This window comes from Tasmannia lanceolata, unplaced genomic scaffold (assembly GCF_043159265.1).
Source record: "Tasmannia lanceolata isolate RefF3 unplaced genomic scaffold, GAP_Taslan_0.1 ptg000015l, whole genome shotgun sequence".
NCBI classification, from domain to species: domain Eukaryota; kingdom Viridiplantae; phylum Streptophyta; class Magnoliopsida; order Canellales; family Winteraceae; genus Tasmannia; species Tasmannia lanceolata.
Genome location: NW_027518692.1, coordinates 1,054,646 through 1,081,673, shown reverse-complemented (window position 1 = coordinate 1,081,673; position 27,028 = coordinate 1,054,646). Strand labels below are relative to the sequence as shown.

General features: G+C 37.9%; 1 pseudogene; it reads right to left on the bottom strand.

Moving 5' to 3' along the window:
• Positions 1–582: 582 nt before the first annotated feature.
• The window catches only part of LOC143846384 (long chain acyl-CoA synthetase 9, chloroplastic pseudogene), a 38,829-nt pseudogene continuing 12,383 nt past the window's right edge, over positions 583–27,028 (bottom strand).

Genomic DNA, 27,028 nt, shown 5'->3' with positions numbered 1-27,028 from the left:
GAATCCAAAAAAAAAAAATTTGATGGTGTAGAGAACAACTGGTAAAATAGCACACCTCGATACAACATAAAAGCATTGAATAGCATAGATGATAGAATTTTAATGCTAATCAGAGTGAAGAATCGGAAGAGACATACTTGAATTGCTGATGAAGAATAGAACTGAACAATGGAGATTATAGTAGAAAAATCATCCCTCCTTCTCTCTCAGTAAAGCTCTCACTCTCCTCCCTTTCCCCCTCTCTCTACTCAACTCTAATCGGAAAATCTTCTCATTTTTCTTCTGTTCTCCACGAAATTTGGGGTTTAAAGGAACTTGCAGCCAACACCTGGAGCGTCGTCCAAGATAAAATTGAAACCAATTCTGCCTGAATTTGTGTCTAATGCTGCAAAAAATGGCTGATCCAGAGATAGATCCCCTGCTTCTCAGAGTTTCGGCAAAATTAGACGACAAAGTTGGTTTAGATCTTGACACTTCCTATCTATCTCCTTCTCTTTCAGCTCAAACCCTTTCCTTTACTTTTTCTCTAAAAAAACCTAACTTCTCCTTCTACTAGCTCTACTCTCTCTCCTCTGCAATTCTTCACAAATGAGCCAAAAGTGGAGCACCAACACAACCAATAGATGTATCATCATGCTCAGAAAATGTCCCACCGGTACAAGTCTTGGTGAGACCATACCCTTGCCGAATTAGAGCCTCAAGGCATATGTTGATGAATCTTTGTGTATCTCCAGAGAGAGGGGCACCCGCAGAAAGAAGAAAACAGATGTGGCCTCCGAGAATTGCTCGAACCTTTATAAAAACAAGAAAATTCCATAAAATCTTCTCTAGGCCCCATGCCCCAAACCAACTGCCATTCATCGCATACAGCCTACAACTATAAGCAATATCAAATAGTCTCTTTGAAAGTCCACCCTTTATATCTTCTTCCGCACACCATCTCGATCGTGATCAACGATAGCTGGAATAGCAGTCATCAATGTCAGGCCCAATATAGAAGCATCACCCTTTATTCCCTTTTTTTATCTTGTTCGATGTATCAGTAAGAGTCAAAGGTGATCCATATCCTATAGCACTCCCAACGGCAACAATTACATTTTCAGCAGCCATCAACTTAAGAACATGAGCTAGTGGAAGATATGCCAAATAAATGTCTTTGCTACTGAGACCAGGGACAATAGTCATGATAGCATCAACTGTAGATAGGATGTTTTCATGTGTCATCATTACTCCCTTAGGCAAATCAGTACTACGCTTGTATACATTATAACTGCAATATTAGCTGAAAGAGGCAAATCTGCGTCAACAGGATTTTCTCGGCCCAATCTCTCCACATCAAGGAATGAGGTTATTTCCCAGCTAGTGCTTCTCCCAAGTGATGATGCTTCAGTTGGGCTTCCATCATCATCCATATATATCACACATTTGACTGTGTCAAACTGTCCACTAATGTCTAACAACTTTTTCAGTTCTTTACGTCCACATATCATGGTTGAAACCTCTGTCTCATTTAGTGAGTGGGCAAGAGCCTCCACCCCCAGCGATGCCTAGATGGTGACTACTGTGATATTGCGCTTGAAGCATCCCTGTAAGGCAATAAACCACTCTGCTCGTGTGTCGGCAAAGATTGCAGCACGTTCTTCCTTCCCATGGTCAAGTTTCACTAAACCAGATGAAAAGTTGAATTGAATCTGACTCTTCCTTGCTCTAAACTTCTCCTTTCAATCAAACCTGAATTGATGGTAATGATGAAGGGGCAACAACAATGGCTGGGTTTGGATGAAAAAAAATGAATCCGCTGGTCAGAAATGATGGCAGAAGATGTAGTGGTGCAGGTGTTTCTTCTCAGAAGTTAAATCAAACAGCCTACAGGCATCTCAATCGGTTCCTTAATTGGGGTCATACAAAGAGGGATATAAAGAATTGCTACCAAACCTTCAACTCAAATTCCATTTACCGGTAAAAAGTAATAGTTGGGAAGGCAAATTTACCACTTCAAGGTCTGCTTTCTGCACAATCCATGGCCGTCGAAGATGAGGACAAAGAAAATAAAATAAATGGGATCAAAGGGCTACTGTTGGGGTGACTACAATCACATGGATCTATTGTAAGTGACCAGAAAAGATCAGCTCTTTCTCTTAGCCCTTCTCAATGATCCTCTTTTGGTTTCTTTCTCTAATTTTTCAAACTGTGTAGTAATGGTGGTGGAATTTAAAATTGGTTACAGGTAGGGATTGCAATGGTAAATTCAGACTCTAATGGGGCTGATTTAAGGGTGGAAAGGCTCAAACAATGTTAGGGTTGACCAAGGCTCAGGTTAGGAGGCCTGAAATGTGGCCGGAGATGTGGATTATTGGACCTCTCTCACCTTCTTCTCGGATCCTTCTTCTCTATTCTATTTTAATCCTTTGAGTCCTCAATCTCAACTCTCCATTTTTTTTAAAAACAGCCTTTAGATCCCCAAATTACAGTCCTAAAATGCTAGATCTGCCTTTTTTCCTCTTTCTTTTGCCTCAAGCTAGCTGAAATTTAAGAACGACAAAGAAAGAAGAACATCTAAAGCTTCGAACTAGGGTTTTGAGAGAAGAAATTGATATACAATGGATACAAGGGTTATAAGGACAGATTTGAGGTTTGATGATCTTCAAATGGCAGAAATTAAGGTTTAAGATGTGTGGGAGAAGAAAATTAATGGCAGTCAAGGTTGACGGAAGAGAAGATCCGGCCAGAAAATTGGCCGGAGAAGATGATCCTTGCCGGAAAGCTTAAAGCCGTACTCCCTCCCCCTCTCTCTCTCTCTCTCTCACTCTCTTAGTTAGGGTTTCGAAACTATTAAACTATAGATCTACGAGTTTCGAAGCTAGATAAAAGATGAAGGAGACCTTGGCCGGAGTTACTGGCCAGAATCCGTTAAGATTCATTAGAGAAGATGAAGGTGAAAACTAGGGTTCGAAGGAGGAAGCTAGGGTTTCAGCTGAAAATCCCTCTCTCTATCTCTCCTCTGTTTTTTTTTTTTTTTTTTGCAACGAAATTGAGAACCCCTCTCTTAAAACACTCGATGCCCTTTTTATAGATGAGGGGGCGTGTGCTAATGTTAGCATCCCCATTTTGATAATTACACCCTCATTTGCCTTTTCTTTCTTTGGTTAGATGCATATTGGAATTAGTATGGGCACTCCCTTACCTTGATAAACCACCCTCCTTTGACATTATAAATTTAGGCCTTCTTTCTTTCCCTAGTCAGCTCCCCTATTCAGAATTGGTGTATATGCTTAGAAAATGGGGGTGATTATCTTGTGAAAAGCAATGATATTTGCACATCCCCTCCCTTCCTTGAACAACACCTTCAAATGAATTTTTCAAATACTCATTTTTTTTTCTCTAGGGGTGAGATCCAAGTTAAAAACCTTGATGGAAAATGATATATTTGACCATCTTTTACATTGCACCGGACAGCCACCCTTAGTGTATTTGGAGAGCACTCTTTTTATACAAAGGGGTAGTCTGGGCAACAAAAGAGGCCGTTTTTAAAATAATGACAAAAGGAAATGGTGTATCCTACCCTTTCTCCACTTGGGACAACCCTTTGTAAATGAATTTATGAATACCCTTTTCATTCTACCAGTTGTGGCTTGGGTAAGACCTCAAATAAGAAGACATATTCACCTCCTTTTCTTTGTTTGATTAGGGGAAGGGTATTGGCACAACCTTATTTTGATAAATGCACCCTCATTTTAGCTCATTTTCCAATGCAAAAATGGGTGGCCTAAGGTAAAAATAAAGAAGCATTTATGACTTATTTTTGCTGCAACTGATATTGATACTGGCACACCCGAGTTAACTAAGTCACCCTCCTTTCGCACTACACTAGACTACACTACGATTTACGCTCATCTTATTAAGCAAACATCAACGGATTTTAATGAAATTTTAGAGGGACCTACTTGGGATCCTAACTTATTTTAAAAAGATATTTGGGACACTATGTCAATGATTTACTTGAGTTTTTGGTCAAACAAAAAAGAATAGGGGTTCGGTCAAAATGGGGTGTATACAGGTGGTTCATCTTGGAATACATGTGTCCAAGGTGTTATCACTTGATGAATATTCTCTAAGTCCGTGGATCATTCCCTAAATTCATATAAGAATATATTATGTAGGGAAGTTGAAAATGAGTCTAGGTTCAATATATGAGACTTACTTGAGTCAAATTAAAAATATCATGTGAAATGAAAATTGTTGAATCTAGAATTGAATTTGGGCATTTAACTCACTATGGTGGTTGGTACACTATACATTGTGTTGGGAACACTTGCCTCCCACACATTTTGGTTTTAATTGGGCTTATGCACTTTGTGCTGATTGCCTCATCATTTTGTTTGTGGAAGTGGATGTACGTGTAGATGTTTGGACCATATATCTTATGTGTCATGTTCTTTGTGTCCAAACATAGTAGACTATCCATGGATGTTTTGATATGGATCATCTTGTTTTTCTATCATTAATATCCATGTGATCTACATGATGTTCACATAGAATGTTTAAACTTGAAAAATGCAAATATATGTGAACCTATAATTAAAGAGAGAACATTAAAAGTAACACTCATTAAAACTCTTTAATTAAAGGCATTTGGATCTAATTGACATATTCCTTTCTTATTATGTATATTTGAAATATGTATATCATATTAAAATACTCTTAAGATAGATCACTATACATATTTTATGAGTTTGAGTAATTTGAAACTTTGAACATATCTAAAAACTCTCAAACTTATATCTCATGAGATCATTTGATTTAAATTAAAAATTTCATCTAAAATCATGAGATTTTGGTCATATAGCCCAACCTATGCTTAAAAGTGAAGATATATAGCTTAAGAATGTTTAAGTGACCTTAAATTAAAACTTTATACCTTGGGCTAGGATGTGTTTTGTTGATACAAACTTTTAAACTTAAAATTCATTAAAACACAAAATGAACATTAGTCTTATCACACTTATACAATGATGACGTAATGTATAAGACTAAATGACTTAATATTTTGAGGGTAATAAAATTAAAACTTAAAACTTGAAAGTGTTTGGCTATTTCCTCCAAGTATAACTAGTTTGCTTATATAGGAAATTTAAAAAGGACTAGTTTCTTTCACACTATGATCGAGTTGCTTACTCTAGGTATGTTCCTTAAAATATAATATCTATCATCCTAAGTAAGCTTGTTATTTGAGTCTATTATTTTGATATCTATTCATATAGTGTAACACCCCGTTTGTTAGTATCTATAAGTTTAAGATGTCAAATCTTAATGTTAAAAGCTATTCAATCGGTACTTATGCTCTCTTGAGGGAACAATACTTTCACATTAATTAAAATACTTAATCATTTGGCCTTGTGCCAACATCTCAATCATGAATATGTATATGTATTTATGTGATCTTCTTAGGTTGTTTGTATGATATATGCTTAGGGAAGTAAATTTGAGATTATAGAAAATTATATCACACTTAGGGGGAGCATGAGCAAAAATTGGCCTATCTTTTGTGCTATTCTTGTTTATCATGTAGAGCTAGACTATGGTTATGTAGACACCCAATTTTGTCATGGTAGTATTAGTGATAGGTGTCGCGAGGAAGAATCTTATGATGAGTCCTAGAGCACCGGTTGTGTTTCTCTCAATCTCTTTTTATGGTGTTATACAAAAGGAAATGGATTTTAAAAAACCTTGTTATCTTGTAGAAACAACCGAAAAGATTGTTTTTATAGCACCCGCCTTTTTCGGCAACCAAAACACCTGTTTCTACACAGCACCTGCCTTTTTCCGGCAAACCAAAGAAAATTTTTGTCTCCCAAAACTAAGCATTTTAGGTTCATTGGAAAGTACTCGAAACAACGAATCCAACACACCTAACTGCGCATAAATCGGAGTTCAAACGAAGAAGTTATGCGCGTTTTAAACTACCGATAAAAGACGAAACATCATCATCATCTGGATAAGCTTGGAAATTCGTCTATAAATAGGGGTGAAATTACCAAAAAATATCCCCCTTCCTATAAATAGAAGGGGGGGGGGGTAAGGGTTTTCTCATTCCTCTATTCTCCCTCTCTCTCCTCTCTTTGGTTTTCTCTCTCCCTATGTGATTGGCCATACAACCCTGCTTTGGTGTATTTCCAAGGTGCGGCATACAACCCTGTTTGGGTGTATTACTGAAACCACCACAGAAAGTCTCAAACTATATGAACCTGATCCCAACCCCTTCTTTAGGGTACGTAGTGTGGGACCCGATCATGCGAGAGGGGAATAGCCCGTGAGCCGCCTCCCTCTCTCTTGGTCTCTCGTCACGACGCGGTTGGCCTGTGCCGTTTATTATTATTGATTTAATTCATCTTTTCCGTGAACTTGGGATCACTAAGGCAATCCGAATTTCACGCAAAAGAAAATGATAGAGTCCCCACCTAGACGAGGGATCTAGGACCCATAATTGACCATAAATCTTGACTCGTTACCTGGTTATGAGAATGGAAGGTATGGGGAGTTACCACCACATGCACCATTCCTGCCCGATAATCGGTCTTCAATTCCAAAAGTTAACTCTTTTGAATTTCTTTTAAATGGTTCATTTAACTCTATATTAATGTGCGAACTGCGTGACATGCATCCTAAAATTTAATTTCAATGAAATTTCTAAATGTGTATCTTGATTTTCTTAATTTGTTTGAATTCAATCTAAGTGAATATTCTCCTAAAATGCTAATTTGAGTGAAATCCTACATATTTTAATTAAGAATTTATAAAGAACTAATATACAAAACCCCACCATTTGTGTGTGGGGCCGACTCGGGCTTGGTATGCCACTCAAGTATCCAAGTTGCCTACGTATCCCAGTCTCACTAGAATCAGAGTCGATCATAGTTCAGTGGCCTAAACTAAACTATATGCCTAATTCATCTAGAACACCGATCTAGACTGGACAGACTATTTCAACAGTTTAAGAGAGATTATTTGGTTCAAGTTGAGTAGATTTTATTATCCTAGGACTCCATCTAAGATGCTATATGGCCCTATCTAAGTGCAAGACATCATTCAGACTAATGCAGGTTAACCTACATCCTAGGTAGCTAGGTTTGTCCTAGGGGAAAATTGAGTGACTAGTGTAACTAGATATATGGCACAGTTGCTATCCGTAGCAAGCGGCCGTGATGAGGCTAGACTCCTAACTCTAGGACTCCCTAAAATCTAGGACGCAATGTGACGTAAGTATACCTAAGGGGCCTAAAAAGGTTCCTACGATAGGAGACTGCAATCCAACGGCTCCTATGACTTTGATTAAGTTAATTTAATTTATTGAGATTGGTGATTTTTAGATTGACTGATTTTATATTTTCAAGGATTTTCGATTCCTAAATATCTAAGGGATACCAAAGGTTCTATGGTTTGCCAGTTTCGGCCTCGAATCGCAACCATGGATGGGAATCGTGCTCTCAACCCCTGTATAATTTAGCACGTAAGTTATAGTATCTTATTGCCTAGCATGTTTCTCAGGATTTCCGTGGACAGTGAACCTCAGAGCCAATATCATACTATAATTTACACACTGCAATTATGCAGGATCGATCGCAATCAGTATACGATTATGGTTGCGATCTCGGCTAGTAAATTATCGCGCAATGTCGAATTTTTAAGGGGGATCTATGAATCCTAAGGCTTCTGTTTCAAACAAGTTAGGGATTGAATTCATGATAGAAAGTTAGGATTTTTACTGATTTTTGTGTTAATATGCTATTAAATTGTGATTTAATATTATTAAGACCAGATTGCGAGGATTACACCGTAACCCTAAGCAATCGAACTCCAAAGTCATTGAAACTTTTCTAGTAATAATATATGAATGAGTTTAGACTACTGGAAGAGTTTCATGAATTTTGAACAAGTTTTGCTATCAATTTCTGAAATTCCAAAATTTAGTTCAGATTGCAAACTAACAAATCAACTCACAGCATATGAATCTCAAATCAAGTAAACCTTTTACACTATAGATATAATCATGCTATTAGAATACTGTAAACATTTCAAAGGTTTTTATTAAGATTTGATACTAATTACAATTCTCACAAAATTCGGATAAAATCAATGAATTAATTAAAAGGTAGACTAAATGGTATCCTGAAATCATGTAAAAATTTCAGTAGATATATAATAGATTATATGATTTTTTTTCCAAAATTTAAAAATCCAAAAATTAAAGTTCCTCTCTAAAATCGATTTTTAAGTAAAAGAGATCAATTTGTTTCCTAAGAATTAAAACCCATTTATTAAAATAAATTGTAAAACCTTATCAAAGCTTTGCAAAATCAATTGAAAATTTTTCTCTAACATTCCAGTAACCTAAGTTACTAGTTTGTAAAGAAAATTTTTGAAAATTTATTAATTTAATATGAAAAAGAATTATGGCACGTAAAACGGAGAGGCGATTGGAAAACAGTAAAGACCATATTTTTTTCAAAATTTTTTTTCAATGTCAAATTCAATTTATTATTGAGCTTTAATTCCAAAAATTTTCATCAATTTTTACAACCTTTTGATATTTATTAAAAATGGCCGAAATTTAAAATAATTAATAATCCTATTAAAAAAAATCAAAAAATTCTGAACATTTTAGGGTGATCTTGAAATCCAAAAGTCGGTTCGAAAACAAAATTTAATGAATTTTGGACCTGATTTGAGCCCTTTTCCATTTTATTCTTCAAGAAATAACCCTTTGTTGGGTTAACTTTCGAAAAATAGAACGGAAACCGAGGCGGTCAAACCATGGTCAAAGATCATGATTTCCAGTAGCTTTTGAATTTTTAGAACCCTAAAAAAGTATTCGTTTTTTGAAAAAGATCCTTTTTTCAAACACTTGCTTTGAAAATTCCATCTAAATCATATTAAAAAGAAAAGAAAGAAATTCAAGATTTATGTGGAGGAAAATTAATTTTTGGGCGAAATTTTAGATTTTAAAACCCTATTATCTATGTTATAACATACTGGAATTTTAAAAGAAAACTCATAGATTTGATGTTTCAAAAAAATAAAACCCTAGCATGCTTTTCTAATTCGCAAAGAAGGAAAATTCTTACCGTCGATCGCAATCCGTGTCTCTTGGGTTGGTAATCTGAGATATTCGCTTTGTCCAACCCTTTGGTATGATGAAGAAGACCCAAAGAACACCCCAAAGATCCTTGATGTGTGATTTGTTGAAGAAGAAAAGGGAATTTAAGAATCCCTTTTGTGAAGAACCCTTGAGAGAGAGATGAACACACTTCAAGAGAGAGGAGATTTTTTTTTTCCTTTTTTTTCCTTAGGAGGAGAGAGAAAAAAGACGAATTTGGATATTTTTTTTGGATCTCCTTTGTGTTGTGTGCTTTGATTTTAATGCAAAAAAAGCTAGGATTGATAGAGAAATAGTAGTTTCCAATGTGAGAGCTCCCATCTTTGGCTTGTTTCCAATTTTCCCCTCTTGCTTTCTTTCTTTCTTGTTTCCAAATTGGATTTGATTCCAATCTTAATTTCTTGTCAAACAAGACATGCTATTCCCATTCGACATTGCTTATTTGGAAAACCCCTTTTAAGCAACCATTCCTCTTTTCTATCTTTCCTTCTTTTCTTTTTATTCTTTTTATTTTTCTTTTAACTAATATGATGTCACCACCATGACATCATCTAGGTGGGGCACCCAACTCATGTGGGTCAGCCATGTGGGGCGCCCACCATGGTGGTCGACCCACATGGGCTCCATTCTTGCGGCTTTAGCCCAATGGGCCATTTCACAGGGGTTTCGGGTTTTTTTTTCATAAAAATTCATTAAAATCTTTCTAAATTCAACATTTTATATATGTACCGAACCCATTTGACATTTATGGTGCATCCCTAACACATGATCGAACCATCTTTTATGGAAAAATAATTTTTCAGACCAAAATGCCCCTATTTGACAATTACACATCCAAATGTGACCAAAATACCCTTAAATTGGTTCACCCCTAAAGGGAAAAGTTAAAAATCGAAAGTCTTTGTGATCAAACTTCAAAATAGAAACTTTTAAAGTTGGGTCCTTTTGGTGAGCAATATCAAACATGATCATTTGGTACCCCCTGAAAATACCAAAAATGCCCTTGACACAAAATTTCCAAGTCAAGTGAAACCCCTGAGAAACTCTAAATTTAGCAAGCTTTCCAAAATTCATAAAATGATCTAAGATTCCTTAGATACACCCTAGAGGTCAAATGAAACATATTGGAAATGACCAGATTACCCCCGAAGTACAAAATTTGGTGAAATTAGGAAAAATCGTGAGAAATTCTAAAAATAGCAGCTTTTTCAAAATTCATGGAATCGCTCAAGATTTCTCAGACACAACTCGGGGGTCAAATGAGACACATCGGGAATCACCAAAATATCCCTGTACTGCAAAAAATGGGCGAAAATGAAGGAAACCTTAAAAATTCCAAAAATAGCAGGTTTTTTCACTTGCTTGAAAACTTGATTTTACATCTTCCAGAGGCCAACGGAATCAACTAGAGACCTTTAGGATCGCGGATCAACTTCAAAACTCCTATAACGAGATGAAATCTACCCTAAAATGCATGGATGCCTAATCTAATGCGGAATACGGATTCAAGACTCGATGACACTACCAAATCTTTTGATTTTTAAAGCGAAGCAAAATAGGGGTGTCTACACATAGGCAATCTGATTATCTCAGGCTCGATCACAGTTACCAAAACTAACAAACCTTCTCAGGATCCCCACAAGTATTCCCAATGTCCAGAACAAGAAGATCTGAAGATCTGCTAAGTCGAAAACCTGAAAGGGTGACTTAAGCAAAAATTAGGATCCTCTTACCTGTAGAAACAAAACCAAAAACATGTTTCTAGAAAAAATGAAGGTGCAAACGGTCCGTTAAGCGAAAAATCCGCAAAGGATAACTTAATTGTTTGCGAGGTTATACCTTCGAAATGACCAGATGAAGAATTCTTTGGTCCAAAACAAGATGAGTTAATACTTCAAAACAATCTAAAGGGTCTTTGGACCATGATTGAAAACCAGAGGTAGGGAACACTGCCTATGCGTAAGAACATTTAAATTTATCTATCTAGGGTTCGACTTACTTAAAATAAATCAAAAGCATTTGTTTCAGTAAATCGAGTCTCTTTGCTTTCTTCTCTTTCCTCCCTATATGGGAATCCAGACAAGAAAAGTTTCTTTCCCTTAGCCGAGTCAGTTACCCAGGAATGGTAATCATACGTTGAAGGAAAACACGGTGAATTCTCCTATCTCAGAAGATCCAGCTCAGTACTCCAAGTACAGGTCTTAAAAAAATCAAGATCCAGCTCAGTACTCCGTGTACGGGTCTCAGAAAGGCAAGATCCAGTTTGGTACTCCGTGTACAAGAAAATAATGTTTAGAAAGACATAACCTAGTGATCAGGAGCGCTCAGAAAGAACCCTCTTTTCATTATATCAAAATTGTTATCCTCATTTCCTACCTTATATTAGCTTTCTCTTGTCTATGGGAATAAATACTCTAGGGGCATTTTGTATTATTAGTCATAAAAATATGACTAATAACACAAAATGCATGATCAAATAATTAGGAAAACCATGCAAGTGGCATTTTGCATTATTAGCCTTCGCTAGTAATGCAAAATGCTCAAAATCCTTATTAGCCTTCGCTAATAAATGCAAAATGCTCAAAATCAAGATTAGCCTTCACTAATAATGCAAAATGCTTTCAAAACAATTTTTTTTTAAAAGAACTTACTAGGGGCATTTTTTGTATAAATACCCTTCTAGAACATATGTTTATTTATACAAAAATACTCTTTGTTTCAATACAAATAACACAAATAATTGTAGATAAAAGCAAACAAATAAAAATTGATCCATAAATCAAATGTATGTCTGATCAATCCAGAAGATAAAATACATCTCATCCCCAACTGGGGGAATAAAAAACCATTGTTCATCAGTAGGGTCTGTCAAACCCTGCTCCTGAAGATCCTAGACTACATCTGAGGCGGATGACGGGTCTACTCTCAGCTTGGAAATCGAAGACTTCCTTGACTCTCAAGATCCCTCAGCTGGCCTCTCTTCATGGTGGTGCTCTAGCAAGCTCACTATCAAATCAAGGAGTCCTGGAACTCCTGCCGTTTTAGACTCATTTCGCTAATGTTTCAATCGTGGATTCCCTGAATCTTTCAGTGAGGGACCAATCAGTTCTTTGGGCACTCCTTGAGTCTTCCAAACACATTTATTTGGTGTCCTCCAAGCAGAGTTGAGTTATTTTTGTTCCCGAATAACCAAAGATTTGCACATCTTTCCCCGCGGGGTCTGTATAAAGCATGTTCAAGGCAACCAATGCCCCCCAAAAATCTTTTCCATTGGGATTCCAAGACCTTTGGAGACAACCCAGTGTATCTTGCATCACTTCCTTAAGGGCCAATCACTCCAAGCAAGTGTTGCACCATGTCAAAATCTAATCTAGGGCACAAAATCATCCTGATTTCTCCCCAGCTGAGTGTATCAGGATTCACTCCCCATTGGAAACATTCCAAGGCAATGGTCTGCCATCTGAAACCTCTCTGACAGAGTCTGGTTTACCCTCCAATGTCACTCAGAGACTCTCGTGAGAGTCCTCGTCATCGTGACACTTATCCAAAAGATTGGTAAACCCTGGTTTATCTCTCGCAAGACCAAATACCAAAGCCCTTCTCCCCAGTAGAGTCAAGATAAACAAACGTTTATCAAGTGCTCCCTGAATGATTGCTCGGGCAATCCGTCTGTCAACGGATTCATCAAATCATGGTCAAACACGACCGATTTCAACACTAATTGATGGATGTTTACATCCCCTTCAGAATAAATTCTCCAAGCAGTCGGTATAACATCGACTCTCTCAACATGGTCAGGATCACCATCATCAGAATCAATCCCGATTGACTCACAGCCAATTTATGGCATCCAAGGAACCTTACTAGCTCCGATAGCTCGAACGGTCTTCCTCACTAGGGTCGAGGCAATACGCTATCATAGATCCTACTATCACCAATACCCCACATCGCAGAGAGTCGTTCGAGCCTAGTCTTTTAACAAAGGATGTATGTTCCCGGATTCTCCAACCTAATATACCCAGCGGCATTTGCAACCAAATCCTCAGCGGACTTTGTACTCAAACCCCTAACAGCATTTACAACCAAATCCTCAGCGGACTTTATACCAGAACCCCCAACGGCATTTGCAACCAAATCCTAAGCGGACTTTGTACCCAAGCCCCCAAGCGGCGTTTGTAACAAAATCCCGAGCGGACTTTGTACCCAAATCCCCAGCGGCATTTGCAACCAAATCGCCAGTGGACTTTGTACCCAAATCCCTAGTGGCGTTTACAACCAAATCCCCAAGCAGAGTTTGCAACCAAATTCGCAGCAAAGTTTGTACGCGCATCCACAACAGAGTTTGTGACCAAACCAGGCATTCAAAACCAGCAAAAGCCCCATGAGGCATCATCCCCAGGGAGTCCTTCGAATCCAGTCCTTAACAACAGGCATAAGTTCCTAGAGTCTCTAGCCAAAATCCCCAGCGGAGTTTACAACCAAATCCCCGATGGAATTTGTACCCAATCCCTGATCGACACAAGCTCACTCGCTCGCTTGGTCAATTCTATTAACCCTGGCTCACTCGCTCGCCTGGTCAATGGTGTGGCCTTGGTTCGTTTGCTCGCCAGACCAATCCCTAATCGACACAAGCTCACTCGCTCGCCTGGTTGATGGTGTGGCCTTGGCTCGTTCGCTCGCCAGACCAATCCCTGATTGACACAAGCGCACTCGCTCGCCTAGTCGATTCCATTGGCCCTAGCTCTCTCGCTCGCCTGGTCGATGGTGTGGCCTTAGCTCATTCGCTCGCCAGACCAATCCCTGATCGACACAAGCTCACTCGCTCGCTTGGTTGATTCCATTGGCCCTGGCTCACTCGCTCGCCCGGTCGATGGTGTGACCCTGGCTCATTCGCTCGCATGACCAATCCCTGATCGACACAAGCTCACTTGCTCGCTTGGTCACTTCCATTAGCCCTGGATCACTCGCTCTTCAGGCCAACTCCTGACTTTTACGTTCATCCGCAACCAAGTCAAATGCTCCTATAGCCCTTCCAAACCAAAGCAAACCCATTCCGACAGGTTAGCCCTCCAGGGTAAGTCTGTTTCACCATGGTAACCCTCCAAATCAAGATAAATCAAATCCATGCAGTGATCCTGCAAATCAAATCAAAACCCGAGCAAGTCTGTTTGTACGCTGTATCTCATCGAAATCAAATATTATTGTTTAAAACACAGTATCAAATCAAGATAATGTGTACGATCTATCACTTCAATCACCAGGTGCCAAGTTGGCATACCTGTGATCAGTGTCTGCACTGGATGTCAAAATGACATCCCCCGAGGTCCCTCCCCAAATTAGGTGTCCTTAACCTGACCTAGAGGTCCCTCCCTAAGTCAGGTGTCCTAAATCTGACTTCTGATGACCCTCCCGGCTGTTAGTAATGACGTCCATCCCAGGGCTCGTTCTAACGGGCGTATTTCCAAAAAACCGTTGGCGAGAGGTTTCTACTCAATGACCTGACAGTAAGGTTCCTCGATGAGGGCTGCACGCCTCAGGATCCGGTATGAGTCTTGCAAGCCTATCATTAGTCTCCAGTGACAAAATTTTGCTGGCTCCTTACTTTGGCATTTAGGTGCCTTGCACCCTCTACCAAAGAGGGGCATTTATAGACACCCAATTTTGTCAAGGTAGTATTAGTGATAGGTGTCGCGAGGAAGAACCTTATGACGAGTCATAGAGCACCAGTTGTGTTTCTCTCAATCTCTCTTTAGGGTGTTTCACAAAAGGAAATGGTTTTCAAAAAACCTTGTTATCTTGTACAAACAACCGGAAAGATTGTTTTTATAGCACCAGCTTTTTTCGGCAACCAAAACACCTGTTTCTACATAGCACCCGCCATTTTGGAGCAAACGAAAGAAATTTTTTGTCTCCCAAAACCAAGCATTTTAGGTTTATTGGAAAGTACTCGAAATAACGAATCCAACGCACCTGACCGCGTGTAAATCGGAGTTCAAATGAAGAAGTTATGCGCGTTTTAAACTACCGATAAAAGACGAAACATTAAAATCATCTAGATAAGCTTGGAAATTCGTCGCAGACGAATCCCAAATTCATCTGAGACGAATTTGGGGCGAAATTACCGAAAAATACCCCCTACTTCCTATAAATAGGAGGGGGTAAGGGTTTTGTAAGCCCAAGGGTTGAAACTGTAGACACCCCCATTTTGCTACACTTTAAAAAGCAAACGATTCGGTAGTGTCATTGAGTCTTGAGTCAGTCTTCTGCATTTTTGCATTTTTAGGATAAGTTTCATCTGATTATAAGAGTTTTGAAGTTGATTCGTGATCCTGAAAGTCTCTAGGGAATTCCATTAGTCTCCGGAAGATTAGAATTCAAGTTTCCAATCAAGTAAACAAACTTGCTATTTTTGGAATTTCTCAGGGTTTTCCCTAATTTCATCAATTTTTGCACCACAGGGGTAATTTGGTAATTTTCAATGTGTTTCATTTGACCTCCGGGTTGTGTATAAAAAATGTTGAGTGATTCCATGAATTTTGAAAAGCCTGCTAAATTTAGACCTCTTAGGGGTTTCGCTCGATTTGGAAATTTAGAGTGTTGAGGGCATTTTGGGCATTTTGAGGGAATGCCAAATGATCCTGTTTGCTATTACCCACCAAAAAAATCAAACTTAAAAACTTTCTATTTTTGAGGTTTGACTACGAAAACTTTCCATTTTAACTTTCTCCTTTAAAAAATGAACAAATTTGAGGGTATTTTGGTCACATTTGATGGGTAATGGTCAAATAGGGGTGTTTTGGTCCAAAACATTTATTTCTTTAAAGGGAATGGTTCAACCATATGTTAGGGGTGCACTATAAAGGTCACATGGGTTAGGTCCATCCATAAAGTATTGAATTTAAAAGAGTTTTAATAATTTTTTATGAAAAAAACCTAAAACCTATGTGAGAGGGCCCATTGGGCTAAAGTCCACAAGGTCGGGGTCCATGTGAACCCGGCCATGTGGGTCGGCTACATAAGTGGGTGCCCCACATGAGGAGGCCACATGCAAAAACGTTCAACATGTGATAGGGTGGTTGGTGACATCATATTTGTTTTGAAAGAATAATAAAGAAATGAAGAGTTATAATTAGAAAGGGCTTGTAAGGTCAGGTTAGTAAAATGACCATAACTTTTTACCTTCTTGTCAAAAATATTCATATTTATACTTGTTTCGAACTTTTTGAAAAGATCTACAACTTTCAAGTTTATGACTTTTCTTGAATTAACCTCTAAATTGGTCAAACATGAGGTCAAATATCTGGCAGCCATTTTTTGGACGAAAATCATTCATAAAAGCTAGTTTTCTATGTGAGAAGGCTTCTAGATTGATCTTGAAGGATGTCCATTGTGTAATTTAGCATTGCTTGGCTTACAAGCAATCAATATTAGAAGTAAATCCAATTTAGAAGACAAGGGAAAAGCAAGCCATATGTGATAATTGGAAACTAGGTCGAGTAAGTTTTAGACTGATCGACGCAATTAAAAAAAAAAAACTCTTTGAGTGTGTGGTTTTGAATTTGTTTTTGACGAATTTCAAAATAGTGGTCTTTGGCTTATTTTGCCGGTTTCTAAAAAGGAAAAACTCTTTGAGTGTTTGGATATGTCTTTGTCTTGGAGAAGTCGCAATGTGGTTTCTAAAAAATTAAAAAAAATGAAAACTCTTTGAGTGATTAATTTGTTTGTTTGGTTTGTGCTCTTTGAGCAATTGTTGTATGTACTTTGGTTTAGCCTGATAAAAAAATAATAATAATGTGTTTGCGTTTTATAATTGTTCGTTGATCTTTGTTAACTAGTTTAGATAGTTGAGTCATGAGTATTAGAGAGAGGCTATCTCTTTGAGATATCTTAGTTGCCGAGTTAAGAGTCGGTGAGAGGCTATCTCCCTTTTATTGGTAGAGTCTTACCCTTGTGAATACCGTTCTTAGAACCGAAAACCCAAAAATTTGCTTTGCTTTCGGGTCAGTCAAAATGTGTTGTCTGTTCAGCTTTGCCATTCGCGTGACAAGCACGCTCTGCCAAAGAGGGGCATCTGTAGACACTCCATTTTGACCGGACCCAAGTTCGTGTTGATTGTGCAAAACCCCATCCAATCACCAAGCTAGGATCCCAAATTGCATCACAAGTTAGGTTAGTGTCTCGCCGGGGTCCCTGCAAAATTGCGTCTAAATCTGTGGTCGTTTGCCTAACAAGCGAGTGTCGTAGTGTATATATTGTGTGTGGAGCAAGGGGAGTGAATCATCTGAAAAGGGGGTTGTCCGCGGGAAAAAGGAGGTAAATATATCATTTTTATATAAAAGGGGAGTGAATCAGCCCGTTTTTGTCGAAGCATATTCGTGCGCCTATCATTTTCCGCGCGCCTTATCAAGTGGGAGTTCTATTATCAATACTTTTATTTTGATATATAAAAAGAAATCAAAAAAATCAGGGGGGGAGGATTCATTTTTGTGAAGGAAATTTCCAGAGAGAAAGGGAGAAGAAGAAGGAGATTTTGAGAGAAAATCTTAGATCTGGATCTGAGATTTTCAGAAATTAAGGAGAAAACCCCCATTTGTAGAGAGATCCCGATTTTTCCTCGTGAAGCAAAACCAGAGAGGGAGAAAGGGATTTTGGGGATCTTCTTCTCGAGCATCATCTCCGGCCGGAACTCCAATCGACCCCTCACCACCATCGCTACCACCACCACCCTCATCTTCTCCACCCATTTCCGCCGGCCACTGACCCTAGTCAAATTCGAACCCGCAACTCATAACCCGAATCCACAACTCCACCTAACCGAACCCGACCCAAGCTACCGGATCCGAACCCAAGACACATCAGACCTCATCATATCCATCCATTAATCATTAGATCCCAGATCTCATCATATCCCATATTACATAACCCATGTCCCATGGTCATCTACTTACAACCTTAACTCTCATCCAAACCACACACCCTATATTCTCATCTCTATCCAAGAGCCCATCCATATCCAATAGTCACATTCACATGGCTCCATTTCACATGTTATCCGAATTTAACAGCACTTGTCAAATCGCATATCCTATTACCCCATTAACCTATTGTATAGCCCATACCTCCATCCCATAGCCCAAACATCCATCCCAACTCAATTGGTCAACCATATCAAACATTCCAATTTAATCAGCCATATATTATCCCCATCCCAATTCAAATTCAATCTGTTCCACACCATATAGCCCATCCCCATCCCATCCTCCATATCCATATATTCCATGGTCATACACCACATCTCCATCCCATATTCCTAACCTATTGCTTTATTCATATCTCCATAGCACCCATAGCCTAATTCACATACCCATTACCTAACCGGCATCCACCTTGGACCCCACCCAAATTGCCTACTTGGTGACTAATGCCGTTGCCAAGAATTGCACATCCAGTGCCTGACAATGCCCACTAGTGCTTAAGGCCAGTACCCAGAATTGCCTATCCAGTGCCTAACGACGCCCACCAGTGCCTAAGGCCAGTATCCAAAATTGCCTATCCAGTGCCTGACGACGCCCACCAGTGCCTAAGGCTAGTACCCAAAATTGCCTATCCAGTGCCTGACGACGCCCACCAGTGCCTAAGGCCAATACCCAGAATTGCCTATTCAGTGCCTGAGGACGCCCACCAGTGCCTAAGGTCATCACCCAGAATTCCATACAACAAGTCATGTCATTGCCTAACTGAGTGGACCCCACCCTTAAATTGTCTTATCCCAACCGAGTCATACCATTAGATCCCAACCGAGTCATACCTTTAGAACCTAAACTAAGTTACCCCCTCGTGTCCAGACCAAGTCCTCAACCAAGTTGCACCCCAATCCCAAATTTCAAATCTAACAGAACTACGTGTGGCTTGATCCCCACCACGGGGTACGTAGGCAACTTGGCACCCCCAATTTCAGTCGCACATTTCTTCGACCTCTTTCATTTCCGACACCCTTCTTCTTCTCTTCCATTCCCTTTTCAGCCTTTCCTTTTCCTTAAACCCTTTTGCATGTCAGATGTTTCTTTTTGTTTAGTTGCATGATTAATTGCATGTTTAGATTTCTTTATTTGTTATTTGTTCTCATCATATGATTAGAAATCACATATTTTGCCATCTTACTAGTTGTTTTGCTTTGCTTTTTACATGCTTAGTTACTTTGTTGAATTTGGAACTCATTGGAATTAGAAAACCTTAAAGAATCTAAGAACTTACATCTAATTGGAAAACTTCAATTCAAAATCTAAACCTCCAAATTCTTAAGTTTTAGGTTCTAGGATTGAAAAACTTTGAAGTGGCACTCTCGGTTCCCCAATAGAACTTTTAGATCCAAATTCTCACAGAAATACTAAAAATGCAACTTAGGTCCAATGCATTAGATCTAGGTTCATATAGCATAGGTCACTTCACCTCAAATCAATCAATCTAATCCAACTCAAATCAAATCTCATCAATCTCATAAAGTGTCAAAAAATACTCACATAGACACATAGGCATGTAGTTGCATGTAGGATGCACTCCTGGCCCGCATGAGTCTAAACTGTGTACGGCTAAACAATTAGAATGCATTTAGGTTAATAAAATTCACATTCACCCCCCTTAGTTAAACCTAAACAATTGAAGCTTTTAAAAGTGGAAGTCTGACTTTCGTCAGGCAAGATTGGTGCTATACACTTCGTACGGTACACCTTCTGATCTGGTAACCAGGTAACTTACCCAGAATTTAAATCGTAGACCCAATATACAGAGTTAATCATAGGTCCTAGGTCCCTAATCTAGGTGGCGACTCTGGTTATGGCTTCTCTCGTAAATTAGAATTTTCATCCCAAATTTATGAAAAAAACAGTCATCTTCAAAATCAATGAACAGAATGCGCTATCATCATCTAAACAGACACCCTCATGGGACCACCCTCCTGGCGGGATCTACAGATTGGCGACTCTGCTGGGGATTGATTACCTAACTTTATAACTTTTAAAAGCTTTAGTCATTTAGGTTATAATTAAAGGGGATAAATGTGAAACAAAACACAAAGAAAATTTAAAAACTCAAAAATTCAAAAAACAGAAAAAAGAACCAAAAATGTTGTGTGCTTACTTGAATAATCCATTACCAAAACCTTTAAAAGATTAATTAAAGGACTTGAGGGCATTATATGTGAATCTCTAAACTACACACACTTACATCACTTGCATTTGCATATCACATTCACATACGTCCTATTTAGAAACCCGAAGTGTTATCTAGCATGGTTGACTGGAAGGTCATGACCCAGCGCCTCTGTGTTAGAGAAGCATTCCACCCTCAGCCTAGTACCTGTATGGTGCGTAAACGGATCCGTTGGTTCATGTACTACTACCTTGGACACCGGTAGAGTATATCGAATATGGATTCGCGCTAAAGGAACTCTTGGCTACATAATCATATAGCACGGACACACGTACATCACGTGTGTAATTCTAGATTAGGACGCCTTACCCATTTGTGTCAAGAATAGGCCTTAGTCCATCTTCCAATGACTGCGATCGGTTCTAAGTGCACGAACCAGTCATGAGTCGATATCCTATCTCCGCTCCGCTAGATTAGGGGTTAGGAATTGCACTCTCCAAGTAAAGCACGAGAAGAAAATGCCTTTGAGGTTGGGATAATAATCTTATTGCTCTTAGATCTAGGAAATCCCATCTCTCATTGTGTAGACACCCCCATTTTGCTAGGCTTTAAAAAGCAAAAGATTCGGTAGTATCATCAATTTTTATATCCGTATTCAGCATTAGATTAGGCATCCATGAATTTTAGGGTAGATTTCATTTCATTATGAGAGTTTTGAAGTTGATTCGCAATCCTGAAGGTCTCTAGGGGGTTCCTTTGGCCTTTGAAAGATGAAAGTTCAAGTTTCCAAGCAAATGAAAAAACCTGCTATTTTTAAAATTTTCAGGGTTTCCCTCATTTTTGCCTATTTTGTACTGCAGGGGTATTTTGGTCATTCTCGATGTGTCTCGTTTGACCCCCGAGTTATATTTGAGAAATCTTGAGTGATTTTACAAATTTTGAAAAAGCTGCTATTTTTAGAAACTCATGGGGCTTCCACATTTTCATCATCTTATGGATATTTCAATCATTTCTCATATGTCCAAAACCATCTCGAAGGTACGGCTGATGGATTATGAGTAATTTCGTAAGCTTTGGGAAACCTGCTAAATTTAGATCTCTCAAGATTTTCTCTTAGTCTTGCACTTCGGGGGTATTTTAGACATTTTCAAACATATCATATTTGGTCCCTAAGTTGTGTCTAAGAAATCTTGAGTTCGTTCATAAATTTTTGAAAATCTGCTATTTTTAGAATTTCTCAGGGTTTTCCCTAATCTCGCCAAAATTCTAGCACCTTGGGGTAATTTGGTCTTTTCCTGTGTAATTCTTTTGATCCCCGAAATATGTCTGAGAGATTATGAATGATTTCCTGAATTTTGGAAAACCTGCTAAATTTACAATTTCTCAGGAATTTCGCTTAATTTGGAAATTTTAAGTGTTGAGGGCATTTTGGGTATTTTCAAGGGATACCAAATGATTCTGTTTAATATTGCTCACCGAAAGGACCCAATTTTAAAAGTTTCTATTTTTGAAGTTTGACCACAAAGACTTTCCATTTTTAATTTTTCCCTTTAGGGGTGAACCAATCTAAGGGTATTTTGGTCGCATTTGGATGTCTAACAGTCAAGTAGGGGCATTTTGGTCCGAAAAGTTATTTCCCAAAAAGATGGTCCGATCATGTGTGAGGGATGCACCATAAATGTCAAATGGGTTGGGTCCATATATAGAATGTTGAATTTAGAAAGATTTTATTGATTTTTTACGGAAAAACCCGAAACCCGTGTGAAATGGCCCATTGGGCTAAAGCCCGCAAAGATGGAGCTCATGTGGGTTCACCCATATGGGTCAACCACCATGGTGGGACGCCCACATGGTTGACCCACATGAGTTGAGCACCCACCTTGATGATGTCACAATGGTGACATCATATTTGTTAAAAGAAAAATAAAAAGAATAAAAAATGAAAAGAAGGAAAGAAGGAAAAGATGAATGATTGTTTAAAAAGGTTTTCTTCCAAAGAAGCAATGTGGAATGAGAATAACATGTCTTGATTGACAAGAAATTAAGATTGGAATAAAATCTAATTTGGAAACAAGAAAGAAAGAAAGCAAGAGGGGAAAATTGCAAACAAGCCAAAAAGGGAGTTCTCACATTGGAAATTGTTATTTCTCTCTTAACCCTAACTTTTTTTTTATATAAAAATCAAAGCAAACAATCCAGAAAAGGGGGAAAAATCCAAATTCGTCCATTTTCTCTCTCCTCCCAAGAATTTTTTTTTCTTTTCTCCCTTGAAGTGTGATCTCTCTCTCAAGTGTTCTTCAAAAAAGGAATTCTTGAATTCCTTCTTCTTCTCCAAAGCATCATACAATCAAGAATTATTGGAGTGTTCTTTGGGTCTTCTTCATCATAAAAAATGGTGCGACAAAGCGTATACCTCGGATCTACGCACTCAAAAGACAAGGAGCGCAATCAACGTGCTGGGGATATAAAAAGAGCAAAGAATGAAAGGGAAGAAAGGACGCAGGATCGAGCGTCGGCGAGATTTTTTGGAATTTTCGGCTTTTGGATTTGGCGAGGATCTCCATCACAGGTAGGTGCACTATTCTCAGATTTTTCCAAGATTATTTGGTATTCTTTATATATTTTTGCATGGTTTTTAGCATTTAATTGAATTTAATTCGATATTATATGTGTGTGCTCAAAATCATGATCTACATGAGTGTTTCAATTCCGATTCGTCCCGAAATTTAATACACTGATCTATTTAAATAGACTAAAATAACCATCGGATCGGATCGGACATTGAATCAAAGGATTTTGAAAATTTGAGTGAAAAGTGAAATTTCATTTCAAATAATGGCTGAGAAATTACAAAAGTTGAAAAAATAGCTATCTCAGGATGATTTGTTTTGTGGAATTTCAAATTTTTCTTGTGTTCATCACATCAGAACAAGGTTAAAGGACATTTTCCGGAGTCGTAATTTTCTCGAAAATCATGTTTTAAAAATAGAAAACTATTCAAAAACATCTTTTTGACGAAGAAAAATAAAATATATACTAAACAGATTTCAAAATTAAAGAAATTTCGTGGAAAAATAATATGATACTGATACATTCTACCATGAAGTTTTGAGAATTTTTGGATTTTTGTTTATATATTATTTAATGTTTTCTTTGAAAATTATCAGATATTGTGAGAATTTTTACTGACATCAGATCACAATTAAAATTCTCAAAATTTTTGCAGTAGTCTTATATTTCATATTTCTTGCTTCTGTAAACTTTTCAAGTGATTTGGATTTTTTTGCCTAAGGGTTGTTGTGTAAATCCATAATCTGGTATTAAAATTAAAAATTCCGAAATTGGTAGTAAATGGTTTTTAAAATTCATGTAAATCTCACAGTATGCTAATTTTACCCATATCTTATTGTTGTAGAAATTTCAATGAATTTAGATTTCTATTTCTAGTAGTTTCTGTGTTATTTTAACAATCTTGTCATATTATTGTTAAATCAAAATTAAATAGGAGCTTAATGTAAAAATTTGTAAAACTTTTCTAGTAAGCTACATACATTCCCATCTTACTGCTGTAGAAATTTCAATCCATTTCGAATTCTTTTGCAATAAATTCACTTGTAAAATCACTCATGCGGTTTAAAATTGACAAAATCCACTCAAAATTGAAATTAATTAAAAATCATTATCAAAATTTCTAAAGAACCTTAAATTTTTGTTACATATTAATTCTTTAATCCATTGAAACAAATATCTTAGGATCTTTAGATTTTCCTGGTAAAATGGCCAGTGCATCCATAATCGTATCCCAATTGCAACCGATCTTTGATAATTTGAATATTTTAGCTATAGCATGTTATTGGCTCCGAGGTTACTGTCCACGGAAATCCTGAGATATGCCAGGCAATAAGGTGCTATAACCTAAGTATTAAATTACACAAGGAAAGAGCGCACGATTCCCTTCCTTGGATGCCATTCGAGGCCGAAATTGGAGAACCCTAGAACCTTTGGTATTTCTTAAATGTCCAGAAACCGAAAATCCTTGAAATCTGAAATTAATTAACTTCAAGAACTTGAATCAATTTATCTCATGTCTTTCGGAACCATTGGATTATAGTTTCCGATATAAGAACCATTAGAGCCCAACTTAGGAACACTTATGTCTGGTCGTGTCCTAGGTCTTAGGGAGTCTTAGGTTTTAGGGAGTCCTAGAGTTAGGAGTCCAGCCTCATCACGGACATTTGCTATGGATAGCAACCGTGCCATAGGTCTAGTTACACTAGTCACCCAAATTTTGTAACAACCCTCAAAAAAAAAAAAAAAAAAAAAAAAAAAAAAAAACCTCGGAATTCCGAGAATAATTCTCGGAACTCCGAGAACTACTGGAGAGATCTCGGAACTCCGAGAAAATAACCTCGGAATTCCGAGAAATCGGACAGTAGTTTTGGAATCCGGTTCTCGGAACTCCGAGAGCATTTCTCGGAACTCCGAGAATTCTCGGAACTCCGAGAACGTCGCGGATTGAGAATCCGAGAGTTTCCAAACTCTCTATGAAGTGCCGATTTCCATCCTTTTTTGGTAAGTTAACACCCAAACAAACCCTAGAAAGATTCATGACCATATATATACACTATCTTAACCTAATGTTCTTCATAAATCAAAACCCTAAAACCTAAGGAGAATAAGAAAAGGAGAATTCAAGGAAAGGGAGAAGAAGGAAGGGCTTTCAACTCCAAGATCCATCAAGCTTCATTCAATTCTCCCCATTCAAGTAATCAATCACATCAATCAAACCAATCCATTCAAAGGCAAAGGCAAGATTTCGGATTATGTTTTGTAATCTACACTATAACTAGAGTTCTTGAAAATTTAGATAAAACCTCTTATGTTTTTGTTTCTTGATTCTTGAATCCAATTCATGGCTTTCATTGAAAACCCACAACCCTATGATGGAGATGATTTAAAGGCCATAGTTTCTTATACCCTTGATACCATTTCCCTCGTACCCAAAAAGGGGCGAGAAGGTCAAAAGAACTACGTGAACTCCTCGTACAAAAACAGTGCGAAAGGTATCCTCGTACAAAAACAGTTTGAAGGTTATAATTCTACATGGGTATCATTGTGTATAGAAATTAATGGGGAAGGAAAGGGAAGAGCATAGTCTCTAAACGATTTTAGAACCTTAGATTCTAATGACTAGAGCAATAGTCTCTAATGAACAATCATATTTAACAAGGAGTCCTATTTTGCAAATTCAAAGGTGTTATTAGAAAAACCTCTATATTGTTGCTTATTGTTGCACCAAATACCATGTCTTTCTTGATATGCTAAATTTCTTTGATATGCCTCTAATATGAGATGATTATATCTTTACATCTTCAATTGCCTAAGTTAAGTTTTATTACTCTGCATAACCGTTATTCTTGCATCCTGACCTTTAAAACTTTTCAACAGACTTTAATGGCGAAAATCCAGAAAACCAGCAAATCGATCAAAACGAAGGAGCATTTGCTGATGAGATGACCTAGGCAATGGGATGGGGAGAGATGGCATAGTTTAGGCAGTTATTTATTTCTTTTAGTTTTCTTTCCAAAGTCCTTTGGGGCATGGATATTAATTTGGCAAATTTGTGGAGTTATTATTGAAAGTATTGGAATAAAATTCTCTTCCCTTATTTTTGTCTCTATTTCATTAAATAAATGATTTGTTTTTAACTAAGACTTCCGCTGTATGAAAGAATGAATGTGTTTTGTGCCTCTTTTATTTTTTTGAGAGGCGTAGCAATCCGGATTTTTGGGGCTCGTTTACTCTGTTTTATAAAGAGCTAGGCTCAGAATTGCCTCAAAATTTAGCCTGAGAATCCGGGTTGTTACAAATTTTCCCTAGGACAAGCCTAGTTACCTAGGATGTAGGTTAACCTGCATTAGTCTAAGGGACAACTTGCACTTAGATAGGATCATATAGCATCTTAGATGAAATCCTATGATAATAAAATCTTCAACTTGAATTAAATAACTTCTCTTAAAACTGTTGAAACAGTCAATCCAGTCTAGATCGGTGTCTTAGTTGAGTTAGGCATAAGTAGCTTAGCTTAGGTGCACCGAACTACGTCGACTCTAATCCCAGTGAGGCTTGGGTACGTAGGCAGCTTGGATGTCTGATGGCATACCAACCGCGAGTCGGCTCCACAACAAATTGTGGGGTTTTGTGTATTAATTTTCTTGTAAATGCTTAATTAAATCACTTAGGATTTTTTCATGAAATTAGAATTTTAGGAGAACTTTCACTTAGATTGAATTCAAACAAATTAAGAAATCAAGATACACATTTAGGATCTACATTGAAATTAGATCATAGGATGCATGTCACATAGTTCGCACATTAACAAAGAGTTGAATGAGCCATCTAAAATAAATTTAAAAGAGTTAACTTTTGGAATTGAAGACCGATTATCGGGCAGGAATGGTGCATGTGGTGGATAACTCCCCATACCTTCCATTCTTGTAACTAGGTAACGAGTCTAGATTTCTGGTTAATTATGGGTCTTAGATCCCACATCTCGGTGGCGACTCTGTCATTCTCTTTTGTGTGGAATTCAGATTGCCTTAGTGATCCCAAGTTCACATAAAAGATGAATTAAAATCAATAATAAAAATGCACACGCCAATCGCGTGGGTACGAGAGACCAAGAGAGAGTGTGGCGGCTCGCGCCCCACCCCTCTCGCGGGATCG